Source organism: Ascaphus truei, chromosome 2, assembly GCF_040206685.1.
Source record: "Ascaphus truei isolate aAscTru1 chromosome 2, aAscTru1.hap1, whole genome shotgun sequence".
NCBI lineage: Eukaryota > Metazoa > Chordata > Amphibia > Anura > Ascaphidae > Ascaphus > Ascaphus truei.
Genome location: NC_134484.1, coordinates 445936300 through 445956687, shown reverse-complemented (window position 1 = coordinate 445956687; position 20388 = coordinate 445936300). Strand labels below are relative to the sequence as shown.

The window sequence follows — 20388 nt, the reverse complement described above, 5'->3', positions numbered from 1 at the left end:
ATTTAGATCTAACCTTGTATATTGACAATGAGATGTTTATTCAAACCGACATTTATCGCAAAAAGAACTCCAGGAATATGCTTCTCAATGCGCGGAGTTGTCATCCCCGCTCATTGATAAGGAATATTCCTGGTTCTCAATTTATGAGACTAAAAAGACTCTGTTCTACCAATGACATTTTCCTGTCAAGATCAAAAGAAATGTTTGACAGATTCATAGCCAGGGGCTATTCCACACAAGACGTAGAGTCAGCATTCAATAAAGCTGACTCTATGGATAGAGATACTTTGATTCAAAGAACAGGTTTGAAAGCAACTAATTCTAACAATATATCTTCTAAAAATACACAGACTCCATTCTTTGTAACTACCTATAGTGCTCAATCTCAACTTATTTCCAAGATAATATCTAAACATTGGCATACTCTTCTCCTTGATGAGGATATTGGCCCTCTATTATCTAGTGGCCCTAGATTTACCTTCCGTAAGGCAAAAACCCTAGCCTCTCATCTTTCTCCTAGTCTGTTTGACTCCAAATTAAAAACTGCTAATATTAGCACCATACCTAAAGGTTTCCATAAATGCGCAAATTGCTCAATGTGTCAATACGCATTACCTTCTAAATTTATAACCTATTCAAATGGGTCAAGGAAGTTTTATATTAAGACTTTTTTGAATTGCAATACATCCTTCGTTGTATATGTTCTTCTATGCGCATGCGGCCATAGATATGTGGGACGCACAATTAGATCCTTGAGGTTACGCATAGCTGAACATACCCGTCTGATCAAGAGGAAAGACTTGGTCCATCCTGTCTCCAGACATTTCACCCAATGCCCTAGAGGAGGTATTGGCAATTTCTCCTTTATGGCCATTGAACATATACCCCGTCACCCCAGGGGCGGTAACAGGGAGAATACATTAAATCAGAAAGAAATGTATTGGATTTATACTCTCAATACTCTCTATCCCTCCGGAATGAACTCCGATTGGGAATTGAAACATTTTTTATAGAGGTATGAATAATACTATAAAACACTGTATTATGTCTATATCAATTTACTACGGACATTGGTATAATACCTTCTGCTACTTATTGCTATTTCAGGAAATAATAACAGAACAACTTGAATAAGTTATGAAATGTATTTTATTAAGAATAATACCTATTTGTATTACTGTATTATCTGTACTTACCTGTACAATTGCATTAATACCTAATGGTACCAATTATGCATTGTTGATTTTTATCTCCCATGATTATTTTCTTATTCTTCTTTTCTTCCATGATAGTCTTTTCCTTTTTTCCTTATTTAGAATTTCCAACATTTGGGTATTTGACATTATAATATGTTCGTTGTTTTTAATCTTTATATATAATCTTTATTTTTATTTTTCTTTCCTTCCCCCCTTTTTTGGTTAGTAGATTATATAGTTCATCATATGTTATGAAGTTTCTCGCTGCACCACAGACATGCCAGTGTTAATATGTTTTTCATTTCATGTGTTTATTACTATCTGCTGTGTCCAATTTGGTTTTGACCAATCAGATGTGGCTCACATGTATATAAGTTGTGTCTGTGTACTGAACCATATTCTCTTTGATAAAGTCCCATGCTAGGGATGAAACGCGTTAGAGTGGTTCTACTATGATGTCCTACCTTTTTTTCTTAATAAAGTAATTTTATTTTACTAGCTTGTAGTGTTACTAGGAGTAGTGACCATCCGCCTTTCCTACCTCGTACTGTATGTACAGTACTGTAATACATGTTGAATAAATGGATAGTTTAAATTTTTTCGTGTTTATTACACAGTATACTGTTTATAAAAAAGTATTGTAAACATCAGCATAGTGTACATCAGCCACTAAACTGTAGACTCCGGTACGTGGGTTTTTAAATCCGATTCAGCAATGTGCAGGCATTGTTACACAAAGCGATATTATCCATCGAAATCCCTCCATTAGCCGTTTTCTTTTCTGAGGAAAAACAAAAAGAAAAAAGTTTTACTGTAATGGTCTAAAGAAGTTACCAGCCAGTCCCACCAATAATTTTCTCGGGGGGCGTCTCCTGTTCACATGCGCATGCGTCTACCGTCGATGTAATGACACGCATACTGTATGCGTTTCAAGAAGGTTCCAATGCGCATGCGCCTAGCGTTCTACCAATAGTTCAGTATCTGCAGTACAGTACTGTAGAAGCCGCTCAGCCAATAATATTGCTTACAGGAGAATCGCTTGACTTTTGAATCGCACCAATATTGATACTGTATTGTCAAAATAAACAAAACACAGAAAATAATACGGCAACAATACTCACCATAGAATTTCCCATTCAGCTGGCGCCGGTGCCGGTCCACTGCCAGTCCAGCGTTCTTGATCATCCACGTTGATAGTTTGCAGCGGGACTAGTCCACCTGTAGTCAGCTGATGAGGCTGGAAATTGCTTAGGTACATGCAAGCTTGATCGAAACTGCACGCGAAATCCGTCTCAGGCTGAGGGTTGTCACTGACGGTGGGACTGTTATTGGAAGCCGGTGCTGGTGCATTGCTTGGCAGCGACTGTCGTTTCTTAGTTGGTTTTAACACGACCCTTCGCATTTTGCCGTCTGCACGATCATAGATACAGGAAAAAGCCGGTAATACACACCAATACCCTCCAATAAATTGTGGCTCAATATGATAAAAACAGGGATCGCTACATAACCTTTTCCTTATTGCACGCTTCCACGTATGAGGAGCTGGCGAAAATTTGTAAAAGTCATAGTTTTCGATAAAATACTGATAAATTTGAACAACTGTTGCCATCTGTTGCATTAATCGCGGCCCATATCAAATACGCGTAAGTTCTGTCGGGTTTTTGGAAAACTGGCTGCACTTGAACACTCATGGCGGCGGCTCTCTGGAGAATACTCTAACAGAAACTGGTCTTTGTCTTTCTTTAATATGAAAAGCCTAAATTGATACATTTTTGCAACCTCTTCCTTCAGTCTCAATGCCAAGTTACAATAGCACACTGTGGTATCTTTTTTAAACGAAACACCTGCAAGTCGACACATTACTGAAGCTCATGCGCATTACAATTCATGAATATCTGCCACCTGGCGGACATGCGAAGAATTGCAACCTATTAAATCCGAACCATTCTCAATAAACGCATCAACCGCGCGTCAACCACGCATGACCCGTGGCTGAGAACGCAAAATGAACGCGGCATGCTCCAGGTGAAGTGCGTCGCATTCCAGGAAAAAGCCAGGGACAAACCGGTGATGTGTTAGACTCAGATGCGCCGCAGCAGTATTACACTGTTTAAAAGAATAATATTAAGGGAGAAGAAAGAAACATAAAGAACGCAACATTGTAAATAGCACCGTATCTGCAGTACCAAATTGTTGCGTAGAATTGACATTTTCCGCTTCTTCACAAAAACAAGTCCGGTAGAATAATGAGCAGGACACATTAAAACTCAGAGGATTAAATAATGATCTTAATCTTTCTTGCTTTCCCCAAATTAGATCATATTACCTTCTGAATTCTGCGTCGCAAAAAGCTAGCAGGCGTTACTGCACCCGTTAATGCAGGGGAGAGCAAACTTTTTGTGCTGCGCCCCCCAGTCTCTCTGCCCCCGGCTTTCGCTCCCCCCTGCCTATCTTCATCCACGTCAGATGACGCTGCGTGGGCGTGTGACGTCAGGTCACATGGTGCCGTGGCGACGCAACACAGACGGCTGAATCCCGGTAAGTAAACAGTTGCAGGGCCCTCATGCGATCTCCCGTCATTTAATTTAAATGCCTGGGGGAAGAGCAAGGGGCTTCTGCAACTGCCCGCGACCCCCGAAGCACAATCTCCCGCCCCCCCTGGGGGTCGCGCCCCCCACTTTGCGCACCGCTGCGTTAATGCAATGAGTTGCGGTAATGCTGGAACATTATTTAACGGTAGTGCTATTGAAAGCAATGGTAACGGAGATAACACGTATTATTTAACACGTTATTTTGAGCTTTAGCTCTCGTTAATGAGAGTAATAATGTCTGCTACATATGTAGTGATAATACTCAGTCTGTAAAACGCTGACATGCTCATTCCAATCTCCTCCTAGACAATCAAAAGCCCTGTCCCAAACATACAACCCAGTTTTATATGACGACTGACACTGCCCTGCACATGTGCACAAGATGTCACTTTTGGAACTAGTTGTGTAGAGCTTTCTATCAATGTACAGAAGGACTGAATGGGAAAAAATCATGGTAGGAGACCCGGAGCATAACGAACACTTGTGAATTATATATATATAGACTAGCTGATATACCCGGCGTTGGCCGGGATTTAATTTTCTCGCTCCCCCTCTCTCTCCGCTCCCCCCTCTCCACTCCCCCCCTCTCTCTCTCTCTTTCTCCCCCCATTGCTCTCTCTCTCCCCTTTTCCGTCTCCCCCCTTCCCTTTTCTCTCCCCTGTCTGTTTCTCCCCCGTTGACAGCAATCTGGGCCCCCCCTGCACATGAATGCGGCCCCCCCTTCACAGCTGCACCCCCCCCCCGTTCACAGCTCCAGCATCCCCCCCGCGCTCACACCTCTGTTCTCCCTCTTCACAGCTCCGTCCTACCCCTTCACATCGGTGATTCCCCCCCCCCCGAACGGTCTATTCCCCCCCGTTCACAGCTCCATTCCCCCCCGTTCATAGCTTTGTTCTCCCCCCCTTCACAGCTCCGGTCCTCCCCCCTTCACAGCTGTGTTCCACCCCCCCCCCCCCCGTTCACATGTGCGATTTTGCCCCCCTTTCACAGCTCGGACCCTCCCCCCCTTCACAGCTAGGCAGAGGTGACGGAGACCCGCTGAGAGGCGCGTGTCCCCCGATCCCTTACAGGATCCAGGTAGATCCTTTTGGATGAGCATCAGGATTTTGATACCCCAAGAGTGGCCCTCAGTGGCAGCAACTATAGGGGTCTACTGTAAGGTAGTATTGTGCATTTACTTATCTCTTTATTGCATCTCACGACAGTAAGCGCCCCGATTTTTTCTTATACCTTTACCTGTTGGCTCACAGGGGCCTAAGCCTCCGCCACGGGGAGCCGGGTGATATAATACAATACTCTCGGTGCAACGCCTCCACCAGTGAGGGATCCCAGCGTAGTGGGAGGAGCCCTTCACAGGACCCGATAACAATAATCACACACTGTGTATAAAACAATAAAATTTACTGGCACAGGAATAACTCTTAACGCGCTAATGGTTACTAATTGGTACAACTACCCCTTCGCCTCACAGGGCCTTAACCCACCACCGTGTTCCCCCTCACCGTGTCCACAGAGAGTACCACACCCAACCCCAATGTGTGAGACAGCGCTGCCCACTAGGCGAGGTTTACATGTTGGTGCACTTGGTGTATAGGTACCTGTAATGCGTAGCTCACCACAAACCAAACGCGACGCGAGGATAGAAGGTAGAGTAGTCGTTTATACTTGGCGAGTCTGGATTGGAGAGTAGCGGATCGTTGGGGTACTTTGCCAAGGTCAGGATTGGCGAGTGGAGAGTAATCGTTGCGAGGATAGCCGAGGTCAGGAGTAGAGAGTTCAGAATGGTCGTACGTAAGCCGGGTCAGGAGAGGTGCGGAGTCCAGATACGAAGTAGGGGTCAGGCAGTAGCAGGAACAAGGCAGGATATAACAAGGTACAAGGCAGGGATGTAGCAAGGCACAGCGTCACACAAGGTTATGCTCAGCAATGAGTGAATGAGCAAGGCAGATATTTAAGGAGCCATCAACCAATGAAGAGCCAGAGCGGAGCAGAAGAGGGGAATCCGATAGGCTGCTGGGTAACACAGGTGTGCCCTATGACACAGCCAGATTAGAAGCGGAGGCAGAGCTACGTGTTGCGTGCGTCACCAACGTGGAGGACTGGCGACCTGGTCGCGCGTCACTTGCGCACCGCGCATGCCCCTCTGCAGAGCGTGATCAAGTCTTGGAGGCGGTACTGAGCGCGCACTGATCCGTGCACATCACCGGGGTCAGGGGGGCAGAGTCCGGTGCGTGCGTCACTCCCGCGTCGGGCCTGCCAGTCACAGGAGCTGGGGCGGAGACTGGGAAGGAGGTTAGAGGAGAGGCTGGGTGAACGAGCGTGCCGCACGCCTGTGCGGAGGCGGCGCTTCGAGACGGAATCCGCAGGAGGACAGACTGACTGCGCGCACTCCACGCGCGTAACAGGACCATGAGATCGCGCATCCTGGCCGTCTGTCGTGGCAAGGGTTCTCAGGTGAGGAGAAGGTCTCCAGTCGCCAGAATGGTGAATCCTCACAGTACCCCCCCGCGACCCCTTTAGGAGCGACGTCCGGACGACTCCATGATGGTTTGTTTGGAAAGTTTGAATGGAAGATACGGACCAAACTAGCTGCGTGAACACGGTGGCTCAGAATCCAGGATCTTTCCTCCGGGCCAAAACCCTTCCAATGTACAAGAACGCAACAAACCTCTTGAAAACTTGGAGTCCAGAATGGATTGTATCTCGTACTCGGGTTGACCTTGCACCATGTGAGAAGAAGTAGGTGAAACTGGAACCGAGTGTACATTCTGGACAACTGTCTTGAGTAAGGAAACATGAAAGACTGACGGAATCCTCATTGAAGAAGGCAGCAACAGTCGGTATGCGACTGGATTGATCCTTTCTGTGTTAGGCTGAGTTCAGGGTGCCAGAGACAGGAGGTGGAGGGCGCGCTTTCGCGTGTGCGGGCGTCAGTCTGCTGGGCGATGTGTGCACATAAACCCCAGCAGACCTTTTCAAGCTTTCAGGAGGCGGGGCGACAGACAGCAGCTTAGGGATCGGTGTTGCTGTGTTGAAATCATTCTCAAGAATGATTTCATTGGCTGCCAAAGTACCAGTGACGCTGCTGCAGCTTCAAAAAACAACTTGGGTTGTTTATTGAAACTGTAGAAAGCGTCAACTCCGTACTTCGGAGACAGGGCAGCTGCTACCCTGAAAACTGCTATTCAGTTTAAACAATTTGTATCGAACGTCCGCCCGCACATAAGCACGCCCCTCCTCCGAAGCCGGCACCCTGAACGAGGCCTTAGGAAACGGACCGAGTAATCTGGGTGCGAAAAACCCGTAGTCTCAGTCTCAAACCCGGCATGGTGGCAACCTTGGTTACCCATATGGTCGTTCTGCACTGCACCAAGGGTGTGATTTATCAGTCCTCCTGCTGTAAAAGGGAGGGGGGAACTGCACCAGATCTATCAAGAAAAAGTCAGGAAGTCTGAAAAAAAAAAAAAGATTACAAATACTACAATTGTGTCAATCTTTGAAATTCAACCTATTAGGCATTCCTGATGCATCAATTCACTTTAATCCCACGAGATACTGCCCTTTAACCACGAACACATCTGGGCATTAGATATCACTTTGATCTAAGGCTGCGGCCAAGCAGGGAGCGGGCTGGCGCTCGTGCGCTGCGCCCTGCTTGGCCGGGCGATTAGTGGCTTGTCTGGGGGCGTGGCCACGATGTCACGGAGCTGGTTCGCCTCATTGGGCAAACCGCTCACGTGACGCGCTTGCGAGCGGCAAAATCAAATTTGCTTGCTCTGCAAGCATCTAAGCGCCGAGCATGCGCAGGCGCTTGCTCACGCTGGCCACACACATTGCCTCAATGTGTTTCAGAGCGGCCAGCGTGAGCGCTTCCTGGACGGGACCTAAGGCTGCGGTTCCAGTACCTGCCTGCGCACGGCGCGGTGTGCGCTGTGCGTGTAAGCACCGCCCCTCAATGGGGCTGGGTCCAGTAGACACCGTCCCGCTGAAGGTGCAGCCGCGCCGTACTGCAAGGTTTTTTACAACTCAATCAAATTGAGTTCAAACCTTGCGACGGAGGCGTGGCCACGCCCCCACCGCCGGTTCACCCAATGAGGGCAAACCAGCCGCGTGACGTAATGGCCACGCCGCCGCAATTCCCCGACCACGCCCCCTCCCGTCGCAAGCTCCCTCTCTCCCCTCAGACTGCAGATCACGGTTAGCGCTGTGCACGCGCCACCCCCCCCCCCCGCCAGGCACGCGTCACAGAACGCACTGAGTCCACACTGGCGCTGAGCGCGGTATTAAAATCTTTATCCTTCTGTCGACGCTCACACTGCGGGCGCGTACGCTCTCCCCAGCTTGGTGTTTGGGGAGACAAGGGAATTTGTCTTTGGAGCTCAGAGCAGGATCACATGAACCTGCTCTGACCAATGGGGGGTGGAGAGGGTCTGTCTTAATATGTGCTGTCACTTGCAGCTCCGTGGACTTGTCTGAGAACTCAGAATAAACACTGAGCGGATTACAGCGAGAGACACAATCACAGGGGCGCCAACAGACTGGCACCACGTTTACAGGGGCGCCCCCCAGACCGCCACCACGTTTACAGAGGCGCCTCCCAGATCGCCACCACATTTACAGGGGCGCCCCCCAGACCGCCACCACGTTTACAGGGGCGCCCCCCAGATCGCCACCACATTTAGCGGAGAGAGGTGGAAGGGGGGAGCAGGGCTGAGAGTAGAGGGGGGGGGGGAGATAGAGGAGGGAAGGGGGCAGAGGAGGGAAGGGAGAGGGGGGGATAGAGGAGGGAAGGGGGCAGAGGAGGGAAGGGAGAGGGGGGGATAGAGGAGGGAAGGGGGCAGAGGCGGGAAGGGAGATGGGGGATAGAGGAGGGAGGGGGAGGGAAGGGAGAGGGGGGATAGAGGAGGGAAGGGAGAGGGGGGATAGAGGAGGGAAGGGGGCAGAGGAGGGAAGGGAGAGGGGGGATAGAGGAGGGAAGGGGGCAGAGGAGGGGATAGAGGAGGGAAGGGAGAGGGGGGATAGAGGAGGAAAGGGGGCAGATGAGGGGAGAGGGGGGGATAGAGGAGGGAAAGGGAGAGGGGGGATAGAGGAGGGAAGGGAGAGGGGGGATAGAGGAGGGAAGGGGGCAGAGGAGGGAAGGGAGAGGGGGGATAGAGGAGGGAAGGGGGCAGAGGAGGGGATAGAGGAGGGAAGGGAGAGGGGGGATAGAGGAGGAAAGGGGGCAGATGAGGGGAGAGGGGGGGATAGAGGAGGGAAAGGGAGAGGGGGGATAGAGGAGGGAAAGGGGGACTCAGCCTTGGAACTGCAGCACAAGTTGCAAAGCTTCTCACGTGGACCGAAAGGAGCCGCTTCATACTCTGACCCCGCCCCTGATCTACCGGCCGCCCAATCAGCGCGCCGTGTCAATGATAGGCATGGAGTGGGGAGACGCCCGTTTGGGCTGACAGGTTGGAGGGAGGAATGAGTGACGTAAACGTGCTGGGCCGTCATGACGACACGTGCTCGTGGTGCAGAGCTCGCCCGCCGGAGGCGCCAGTAGGCGGGTGACGCAGCGAGCTGCGTGTGTGTGTGTATCCCTCCGCGGGAGCGCGCACTGAGCTGGCACCGGCCGCCTCACTGCGGGAGGATACAGCGGGGAGATGCCGCACTGAGCGAGGCCCGCGCCGGCCCGCACCGCCGGGTGAGTGTGAGGCACGGGAGGGGGGAGAGATGGGGGGAGTGTGAGGAGGAGACGCAGAGAGGGGGGAAGCTATGGTTACTATGAGACGCAGCCCCAGTGTCACCTTATTATACAGGGAGCACAGACAGGAGGGATGCTCCGTGTAACCCTATGCAGGGGGCACATACACAGACTGGCCCTGTGACAGGCTGGCACAGGGGACAATGCTGTGAGATGTACACAGGCGGCAGCACTGTGACAACCCGGGGCAGGAGCCATGTAACATGTGTAGCATGCCTGAGACATGTAACATGTGTAGCATGCCTGGGACAGGAGCCATGTAGCACGCATGGGACAGGAGCCATGTAACGTGTGTAGCATGCCTGGGACAGGAGCCATGTAGCATGCATGGGACAGGAGCCATGTAACGTGTGTAGCATGCCTGGGACAGGAGCCATGTAGCACGCATGGGGCAGGAGACATGTAACGTGTGTAGCATGCCTGGGATAGGAGCCATGTAGCACGCATGGGACAGGAGCCATGTAACGTGTGTAGCACGCCTGGGACAGGAGCCATGTAGCACGCATGGGACAGGAGCCATGTAACGTGTGTAGCATGCCTGGGACAGGAGCCATGTAGCATGCATGGGGCAGGAGCCATGTAACGTGTGTAGCATGCCTGGGACAGGAACCATGTAGCACGCATGGGACAGGAGCCATGTAGCACGCATGGGACAGGAGCCATGTAACGTGTGTAGCACGCCTGGGACAGGAGCCATGTAGCACGCCTGGGACAGGAGCCATGTAGCACGCATGGGACAGGAGCCATGTAACGTGTGTAGCACGCCTGGGACAGGAGCCATGTAGCACGCATGGGACAGGAGCCATGTAACGTGTGTAGCACGCCTGGGACAGGAGCCATGTAGCATGCATGGGGCAGGAGACATGTAACATGTGTAGCATGCCTGGGACAGGAGCCATGTAGCACGCACGGGGCAGGAGATGTGTGGCACGCACGGGGCAGGAGATGTGTGGCACGCACGGGGCATGAGATGTGTGGCACGCACGGGGCAGGAGATGTGTGGCACGCACGGGGTAGGAGATGTGTGGCACGCACGGGGCAGGAGATGTGTGGCACGCACGGGGCAGGAGACGTGTGGCACGCACGGGGCAGGAGACGTGTGGCACGCACGGGGCAGGAGACGTGTGGCACGCACGGGGCAGGAGACGTGTGGCACGCACGGGGCAGGAGACGTGTGGCACGCACGGGGCAGGAGACGTGTGGCACGCACGGGGCAGGAGACGTGTGGCACGCACGGGGCAGGAGACGTGTGGCACGCACGGGGCAGGAGACGTGTGGCACGCACGGGGCAGGAGACGTGTGGCACGCACGGAGCAGGAGACGTGTGGCACGCACTGGGCAGGAGACGTGTGGCACGCACGGGGCAGGAGACGTGTGGCACGCACGGGGCAGGAGAGACGTGTAACACGTGGGGCACGCACGGGGCAGGAGAGACGTGTAAAACGTGGGGCACGCAGGGGGCAGGAGACATGTAGTCCAGCAAAAGCAGCCTGCTGTGTTCAACGGGGGGGACATAGCCATGTCATTAGCAGTATGAAGCAGGGGGAGGGGAACTCGCATTCGTGTATCATGGGCGCCTGGTACAGGAGATGCATACAGTAATGGCAGGACGGCAGCCCCTAATGTATGCAGTGCTGATTTGGCACCGGGAAATGCAAGGAGAGGAGCGATGTGCTATATACAATGTGCTCATTATGTAGGGCGGTGCGTGGAAACAAGCAAGTGGCACAGGAGCCATATGTGGCAGGGAGACTATCACAAGTCTCCTGTAGATAACAGAAATCGGTTGTGTGTACCTTGTGCAGAAACCGCACAGGTGCAAATGGCCACATGCTACAAAGCAATAAGTTGCACGTTATTTAGTTGTCATTGTTGGATGCTTTGAAATAGCGAGTTAGATTTGTAAGGCTGCGGACATGGTGCCGCAGCCCGTGCAGGGACGCTCGGAGGCTGAGGGAAAGCGGGTGCTTTCCCGGGCCGTGGTGGCATTCCCTGTGACATCACAGAGCTGGTTTGACCTCATTTGGCGAACCGCTCATGGGACCGCCCTGTCACGCTGAGAAATAAGTTTTAACTAATTTCTCGCGCATCGCGCGCCCCGCCTGCCTGTGCGCGTACGTGCCCACACGACGCATGTACGCGAACACTGCTTTAAGGCAGTCTGTTCGCTCGGTGTGCGGACGTGTCCGTGCGGTCTGCCATAGTATGGACGCAGCCTTGGACTACGAAATGTAGCTTACTTTTTAATTTGGTTAGGGGGGTGGGGCTGGGACCAGTCGCGGAACTGTCAGCAGGTACACTGAGCAATGCCACAATTGGCAGACGGGATTTTGAGTGGACATTACATGTAGGTGATAATTACCCGGGTGTGTTAATAAAGCATGGTTATACATTTGGCTTTTCATTAACATTAGATTTATTGTTAATTTTGTAGTATTCACACAACGGGGTTTGGTAGAATAACTGCTGAGTACATAGGAAGAAAGCTATTTAAAATTATGTTTGAAAATAATTTGGAAAGATATTTTTGAATGTGTAGTTCAGTGTTTTTCAACCAGGCCCTTGGGTTCCCTGTGCATTCCTAAAGGGTTCCCTGTAATTTTCAGGTCATTTTGAAATTGTACCAAATTCTGAATAATTTGTAATGCGTCTGATCTCAGATGCGCTAAGCCCACCCTCTTTTGAAATTCTAGTTGGCAAAAACTGGCTCCCCTTTTCTAAGCCCATCTTGCTTGCTGGCATCTACCGCTCCCCTAAAGCCCCTCTACAATCCCTGACTGATTATCACCCAGTTTCTTGGCTCCATTTCCTCTCTGAATGAGAAGAGTGAGCTGCTAGTTCTTAGGGATTTCAACTTCAATTGGCTTGACACCTAAAAAACACAAAATCCAGATACAACTCAAGTCACTTAACCTATCGCAACTAATTTCCCAACCCACACGGATAAACCTGAAATCGCATAACCATTCCTTGCTAGACTGGATTCTCTCCTCAAACCCCAGCTGAATCCAATCCTCTGGCATCCTTCCTGATATTTTCAGTGACCATGCAATAGTTTACTGTGTATGGAAAATTAAACCGCCCCATTCAATCCCTAGAGTTCTCCTCACCAGAACATTTAGAAACTTTAACCCACAACAGTTTCTGGATGACCTTACCAACTGCCCATGGCACAGAATCGATTTAATTCCCGACCCTGATTCTGCGCTCGACTATTTCCTATCCGAGTTCTTAAAACTCTGCTATACCCATGCTCCACTATGCAAAATAAGGGTACGGGGGTCCCACCTTCCATGGGATACAACTGACCTTATAGCACTCTACCAGTTCAGGGATACCTTGTGGAAAAGCTACAAAGTAACTGGCACTACCAAGGATCTCAATCATTACAGATGCTTGCGGAACATGTGCACAAGGCACGCAAAAACAATCTCCACCAGAATACATCAAACCCAGCTAACTTCTGGAAGGTTATCAATATATTCCAGCCTTCTAACCATCAACAACCAAGTAATATCTCTAGGGGGGATAATATTCTGACAAACCCCACTGCCATTGCAAATGCATTCAATGATTACTTTGTGGGGTGTGCCACTAACTTATTAGCGAAACGCAGCCCAAACCACAAACCTTAATCTCGTCCTGGGAGTACCCACATAGCCCCACCCCCTGCCAACACTGCCCACAACTTTCAATTTGGCCCAGTATCCGAAGAGGAGATTACACAAGCGCTCCCCAAATTAAAACTAAGCAGCCAATGTGGAGCTGACTTGCTACAATCTAGGTTCCTACGACTTGGGGCCCCACCCATTGCCAAACCAATTGCTTCCATAGTCCACTCTATCCTGTCTGCAGGCCATATCCCCAAGACCTGGAAAACTGCCAGAGTTGTCCCAATCTTCAAAAGTGGGGACAAAAACAGTCTCAAACTACAGGCCAATCTCACTTCTCCCAATTCTATCCAAGTCATGGAAAAACGTGTCCACTCCCAATTAAGCGATTACTATACTATGACAAATTTCACTAGCCAATTCAAATCTGGCTATTGTATTGTATGTCTTTATTTATATAGAGCCATTAATGTACATAGCGCTTCACAGCAGTAATACATGTGGTAATCAAATAAATAACAGATAATATAAATAACAGATCATGGGAATAAGTGCTTTAGACATTAAGGAAGAGGAGTCCCTGCTCCGAGGAGCTTACAGTCTAATTGGTAGGTAGGGAGAACGTACAGAGACAGTAGGAGGGAGTTCTGGTAAGTGCGTCTGCAGGGGGCCAAGCTTTATGTATCATGTGTTCAGAATAGCCACAGTGCTATTCATATGCTTCTTTAAGCAAGTGGGTCTTAAGGTGGGTCTTAAAGGTGGATAGAGAGGGTGCTAGTCGGGTACTGAGGGAAGGGCATTCCAGAGGTGAGGGGCAGTCAATGAAAAAGGTTTAAGGCGGGAGAGGGCTTTAGATACAAAGGGGGTAGAAAGAAGACATCCTTGAGAAGAACGCAAGAGTCTGGATGGTGTATAACTCTGCCGTAACTACCCTGCTAAAAGTTTGCAATGAAATCCAGTGTGGAATGGAACGGGGACAACTCACTGGTGCAGGAGTCTTAGATTTTGCAAAGGCTTTTGATACTGTTGATCATGCTATCCTGATTAACAAACTCCAGAGCTCTGGAATAGGGAAGCATGCTTTAAACTGGTTTCAGTCCTACCTATCAGGTAGATCCCAACATGTGTCCATCTCAGGCTCTAACTCCAACCCCCTGGATATCACCTGTGGTGTCCTGCAAAGGCTATGTTCTGGGACCCCTACTCTTCTCAGTGTTCATCAATGATCTTCCCACAGCTTGTAAGGAAGCCTCAATACACATGTATGCAGATGACACAATCCTATATGCACACAGCCATAGCCTCTCTGACCTTCAACACATACTTCAGTCTGACTTTTTGAGACTCGAAAACTGGATTTCCCACAACAAACTGTTTTTAAACACTGACAAGACTGTAACAATGGTATTTGGGACCAAGGCTACATTTTTAAAGCTTCCAGCGACTGAGCTCCAGATTAGAACCAACACTAACACCACCATAACCCCTGTCACTGGTTTTAAATACCTGGGCTTATGGTTTGACTCCCACTTAACATTTGGGGTGCACATTGATACCCTGACAACCAAGACCTATGCCAAACTAGGGGTACTTTACAGGAACAAATCCTCCCTAAGTCTCCTGGTCAGAAAGCGTATCGCACAGCAGATGCTAATGCCAATTATTGATTATGAAGACATAGTATATGGCTCAGCACCTCAAACCCACCTTAGCAAACTTGACACCCTCTACAATTCAATTTGTCGTGTTGTTCTCCAATGCAACTACAACACACATCACTGCGACATGCTCAAAGAACTAGATTGGTCATCACTCGAATCTAGGTGCAAAGTTCACCTTTCCTGTCTTGCCTTTAAATTCTTTATGAGCAAGCTACCCAGCTACCTGAACAAGCTCCTCACCCCTACCACCTGAGATCAGACTCCAAAAGATTGTTCATGGTCCCAAGGCTCAACAAAGTATCCGGCCGCTCCGCCTCCTCTTACCGTGCACCCAAAAACTGGAACAACCTACCGGAGACTCTCACATCCACCACCAGTTTAAGTTCTTTCAAATCTAAGGCTGTCCCGCATTTTAATCTGGTCTGTAACTGTTTCATACACCCATAATATATATTTTCTTTAACTGTGCATGCAATGTCTTGTATATATACCCTGTTCACTTATGTAACTGTATTTGTAACCATGTACTGTATTATTTGTTTTAACTCTGTGCCCAGGACATACTTGAAAACGAGAGGTAACTCTCAATGTATTACTTCCTGGTAAAATATTTTATAAATAAATTGGAGAGGGTTGGGGTTCCTTAACCAAAAAAGGTTGGAAAACACTGGTGTAGTCTCTCCACACTATGAAATGAGCCATGCATACAAAAACTAGAAGCATCTCTTTGATTGTTACAGGAGCAGTACGTTCTGATAACTATTTGCATTTTATTTTTAACTTTTAAAAGATATTTTCTCACACTTTCCCTTGTTTTTTTATTTCTAAAATCCTCCCTTCAGGAGATGTTTGAAATATTGAGTGTCTTAAAAGGTTAAAATGGAGCTCTCCTCTGAGCCCAGTGCTTCCTAAAGGTTGCCATGGTAACTTCAGAAGCTAGAGCTTAAGAAAATCAGGGTTTTTCTCTCTTGTTGCTCCCTGACAGCACATGACATGAGGGATATGTTTCTTCCAGTTGTTGGTGGGACACAGAACACCTGACTCTTTTATAGATCTATACAAGTCCTCCTTCTAGTTGTATGTACTATTAGGAGGTGAATAGGGAAATGCTTCACACCTATAAACACAAAACAAAAATCTAAAACTACCGGTGCTCCTGTTCCAGGGATATCTGTGATATTCCAAATCAATATGGAAGAAGCAGGGCACTACGGATTTAGATATAGGGAATTTATTGCCAATACATCGCCGTTTCGGCCTCAGGCCTTTTTCAAGAATGAGTGGCACTCAAAAGGCCTACTGAGGCCAAAACAACGATTTATTGGCAATAAATTCACTATCTAAATCCGTAGTGCCCTGCTTTTTCTATTTATCTATGCTGGAGGTGGACATGTTTCTTTTTACTTGCTTATGGAGCTGCTTTCCATGTGCTCCAGGAGTCCTCTAGTGATGGAGCGCATCCACTGGCCACCATCGCACCGCCCTCCACCCGTTTGCTGCCAATCTAGCGATAGAATCCATCTCCGTCGCAGAAAGGCTCTCTCTTTCTGGAGTCTTCAGCATGGCCTGCCTTCTGAGCTTTGCAGGCCTTGTGTACCACACAGCCTTGCACGGTGGGGTGCGAGCTGGTTCCGGGTGAAGGGTTGCACGTTATGTGCTTCTGCCCCCACAATGACGCCACAAGGCCCTTATCAAGCATAGGCGCTAATGTCATCATAGCGCTTCAGGAGGTGGGGACCGGAAAGTCCCTGGCGAGGAGCTTACAAGGAGGTGTTTTCTTCCCCTTCTGGTTGGAGGTACAGTGTTTTGAGGAGGGAAATTAGTGAGCTGAGCGCGCTCTTCTATATATTCTGTTATCTTCTTCTTGTACTTGCTCTGGAGATGTCTTTTCTTATGTCTACATTAACCCTTTGATCCCCTTCTGGCAATAAGCCTGAGCCCTTACTGAAATATGTACGATGATATCTAAGGCTGGGGCCATGGTACTGCAGACCGTGCGGAGGTGTCCGCACGCTGTGCGACCAGACTACCTTAAGGCAGTGTTCACGTCCTGTGGCGTGCGGGCTCCGGAAGCAGGAGGGGACGCGCGTTGTGAGAAATTGGTTAAACTGATTTCTCCGCGCGACAGACAGGGCACGTGAGTGGTTCACCCAATGAGGATGAGCCAGCTCCGTGACGTCACTGGCACGCCCCTAGACACGCCCATGGACGGCGCGCGTACCATGGCCAAAAAGCACCCGCTTCAAGCGGGTAACGTCACGGCCGTGCACGGGAGAAGGCACTATGGACCTGGCCTTGGCCTCTTAATTGCATGGGTTGTTGAGGTTGCTCTAGCGCCAGCGCAGATGGTAAGAATTCTGACATGGTGTTTTTTTTTTAAGGCATCCATGGTTGTCATTTGAAGTAGGAAACCGTTCACGGTTCATTCAATCGTTCATGACAGATGACATTGAAGATGTAGATAGTTCTGGAGCAGATTCTGATATTGAATCAGACGTATTCTTATTCGCCACCTCTTTCTTATTCGGCAAAGGAGGAATGCTCTAGCTGTAATATTGAAGGTATTGACAGGCTGATCAACGAGAAATATCCTGATAGGAACGAGTGGTACTACAAACACGTTTGCTAGGATGTATCCTTTTTTAAGGAGCAGGATAAAGAACATTGGGAAAACCAACCCACAGTGGACTCTGCAGTAGCCAGATTCAACAGATGAATGACATGTCCATTGGAGTGTGCAACATCCTTTAGCGATCCAATGGATGGAAGGTTATCTGGAATTGCCCTACACTACACTGGACCACCTACAAACCCATTTTAGCAGCTGCATGCCTAGCCAGGACAATTAAGATTTGGTTGTCCAAGTTGCAAGAGGTTATAGAGGCAGGAACTTTGTCACGAAATTCTATTGGATTAATTGGATTTCCTATGTGATGTTCCTTTTGATGGAACGAGACTGCTGCCAATTTCGTCAGCACTATTGGTGGTGACACACAGTCTTTTGGCTGAAGCGGTGGGCAGCAGATGTTTCCTCCAAGAACAAATTGGTTTCTATACCATTCTTGGGGAAAGCACTTTTTTTGCTAGGAGCTAGAGGCCATAATAAACAGAATTCTTGGAAGAAAAGGATCCTTTTTACCGCAGGTTTAAATACGGAAACCATCTTCCTTTTAGATGCAAGAGGCAGTCCATTTGAGGGACCAGACGATCCACAGGCCAAGTGCCTATCAAGCAGGAGAGCACAGCCTCAAAGTATTCAAGCAGATACAGATATGGCACAGGCCAGTCCTTTCCCCAAAACTCTCCTTTCTAAAATCCTGCGGGTATCCTTCCTGGGGGCTGGCTCAGGTGGTTCAGGAAGGAATCGATGCAAAGTACAACAAACTGCTGGGTGCTTCAAATTATAGATGGCGGTTATGTCATAGAATTAGTAGAAAAGCTCCAAAGCACAAGACTTCTTGCATTTACCATTCCTCCAAATCCACAAATGCAAGCATTGAAACAGTGCCTACTGTATCAAATCTTCTAGAATAGGAAGGGATTTATAGACGTTTCCAGATGTCAGAGGCAAAAGTTTTTTATTACATCCTGTTCATGGTCCCAAAAAGGAGGGTTTTCTGTCCAGTACTGGACCTCCCAAAGATCTGAACAAGTTCATCAGAAAGAGATACAGTAGTTCAAGATGTAATCCCCCGAGGTCAATTATCAGCATTATAATACCACTAGATTTCGTAGCGGCAAGGCATCTCAATGCTGTCTACCTGCATATTCCTAATCACCAGGCTCTCCAGAGATTCTGTGTTGGGCTGTCCGTTTCTGGCACTTTGTGTTTTCCACAGCCCTTTGTGTGTGTTATGATGGTACTAGCAGTCACAATGGCATCAGACAATGGCAGATATTTCTGGTCCCTTATTTAGATAACATCCTTTTTAAGGGCAAGCTCGAGAACAGAGGCCATTTTTCATGTATAAACACGCACGGTCATTTAGTTAAACTCCTTTTGGCCAAGGCGTTCTAAGTCTGCAGCCATATCACAGCATGACCACTTTGCAGGTCCTAACACTGAACATTCTCATTTACCTGTCTAATGGGGGGAGAAATGTCTTCATTATACTTTAAAAAGTCGAACAGATAAGTATTTAACTATATACTTTATCATTTGGATGTTGCATTGGGGCTTTTTGTTTTTTATTTGTCATGTATGCTTAGTAGAACAACTTCTAAAAAAAAGCTGGGGTGACTGATCAATTACTAAAAGAGTAGACCTAAATCCTTCTCAATGCTTCAGATTTTGAGGGAAGAAGTTCGACTCGATGTTGTTCCCACCAGACATGGTGAGTCGTCATAGAGGTCAAAACATACGTTCCTGTCGTCTCCCAACAGCTGAGCAATATATGGCATTGCTGGAAACAGGGTGACCGCTGCAGATGTAGTGCCCTTGGTCCTCTTCCACCTAAGAGCTGCAGCACAACCTTGTTTTGCTCGCCTGGAACAAGGACTCGAGACCTGTCACAGAGCATATATCTCACTACTAAGACATGGGTTTTTCTCAAATGGTGGGAATTGGAGACTGAGGGCGATCATAACACGCCATGATCTCTTGCCACAAGTGGCAGATCCATTGATTAGGGTCAGAATCTATTATAGGGATTGGAGAATCTTTGTTTTGGTGCATTAAGAACCACATGAATCCAGAGTTTAATATCCTGGATTTTCTTCAAGAAGGCCTTGATAAAGGCCCCCGCCATTCTCCTCTGAAAGATTCAGGTGTCGGCATTAGGAAGGTGTTAAAAAAAAAAAATCTCCCAAGATCCAACTGCTAATCACAAGTATGTTCAGGAATTTATCAAAGACCTTGTGAAAATAAGACCCAGACTGAGGGATCCAGTTACTCCTTGGAATCTAAATTTGATTTTTCAAGCTTTGTAGAAACCTTCTTTTTTGAACCGTTACCCACTGTATTCTTTAGGTGGTTGAATCTACAGGCCATTTCTCTAACCGTTATATCGGCCAGAAGAGTGAACCGACTTCAAGCTCTATCTTGTGATAGACCATTATGCACCTTTCATCAAGATAAAGTTGTTCTTCGTACTACACCTTTTTTTATTGTTCCATGGAAAACTCACATTTCCATATTAATCAAGTAATCCTTGTTCCGTCTTTTTGTCCTGACCCTATGAATCCAAAGGAAGCAGTATTTGCATACGTTGTACATCGTGAGAGCATTGAAGACGTACACATCTAGAGCAGAAGAGTTCTGAAATACCAGAAGCATTTTTATCTCATTTGCAGGATCACAAAGGGTAAAATGACCTAAGGCTGCAATAGCAAGTTGGATCAAGATCCTGATTATGAAAAGCATACAAGGCCTCAGGAATGACTCACCCCCAGGTGCCATCAAAACTCATTCTACAAGGGCACTTCTTGGGCTGTAAAGCAGGATACATCAGCAGATCAAGTTTGTTAAGCCACCACCACAGGGTCATGACTCCGTAGCTTTTACAAGGCATTCCCGGTTGGATGTCTCCCAATCAGAAGCTGTTTTTTAAGGACATTCCCTCATGTCCTGTGCTGATATGGAGGCACAGG

General features: G+C 48.4%; 1 protein-coding gene across 1 annotated transcript in view; it reads left to right on the top strand.

The window, feature by feature from the left end:
• The first annotated feature begins 9294 nt into the window (after positions 1–9294).
• Positions 9295–20388, top strand: part of GALNT11 (polypeptide N-acetylgalactosaminyltransferase 11) — a 47934-nt gene continuing 36840 nt past the window's right edge. Inside the window, exon 1 of the mRNA XM_075587890.1 lies at positions 9295–9467. The gene's annotated coding sequence lies outside the window, so the exon portion shown is untranslated. The remainder of the gene's footprint in view (positions 9468–20388) is intronic.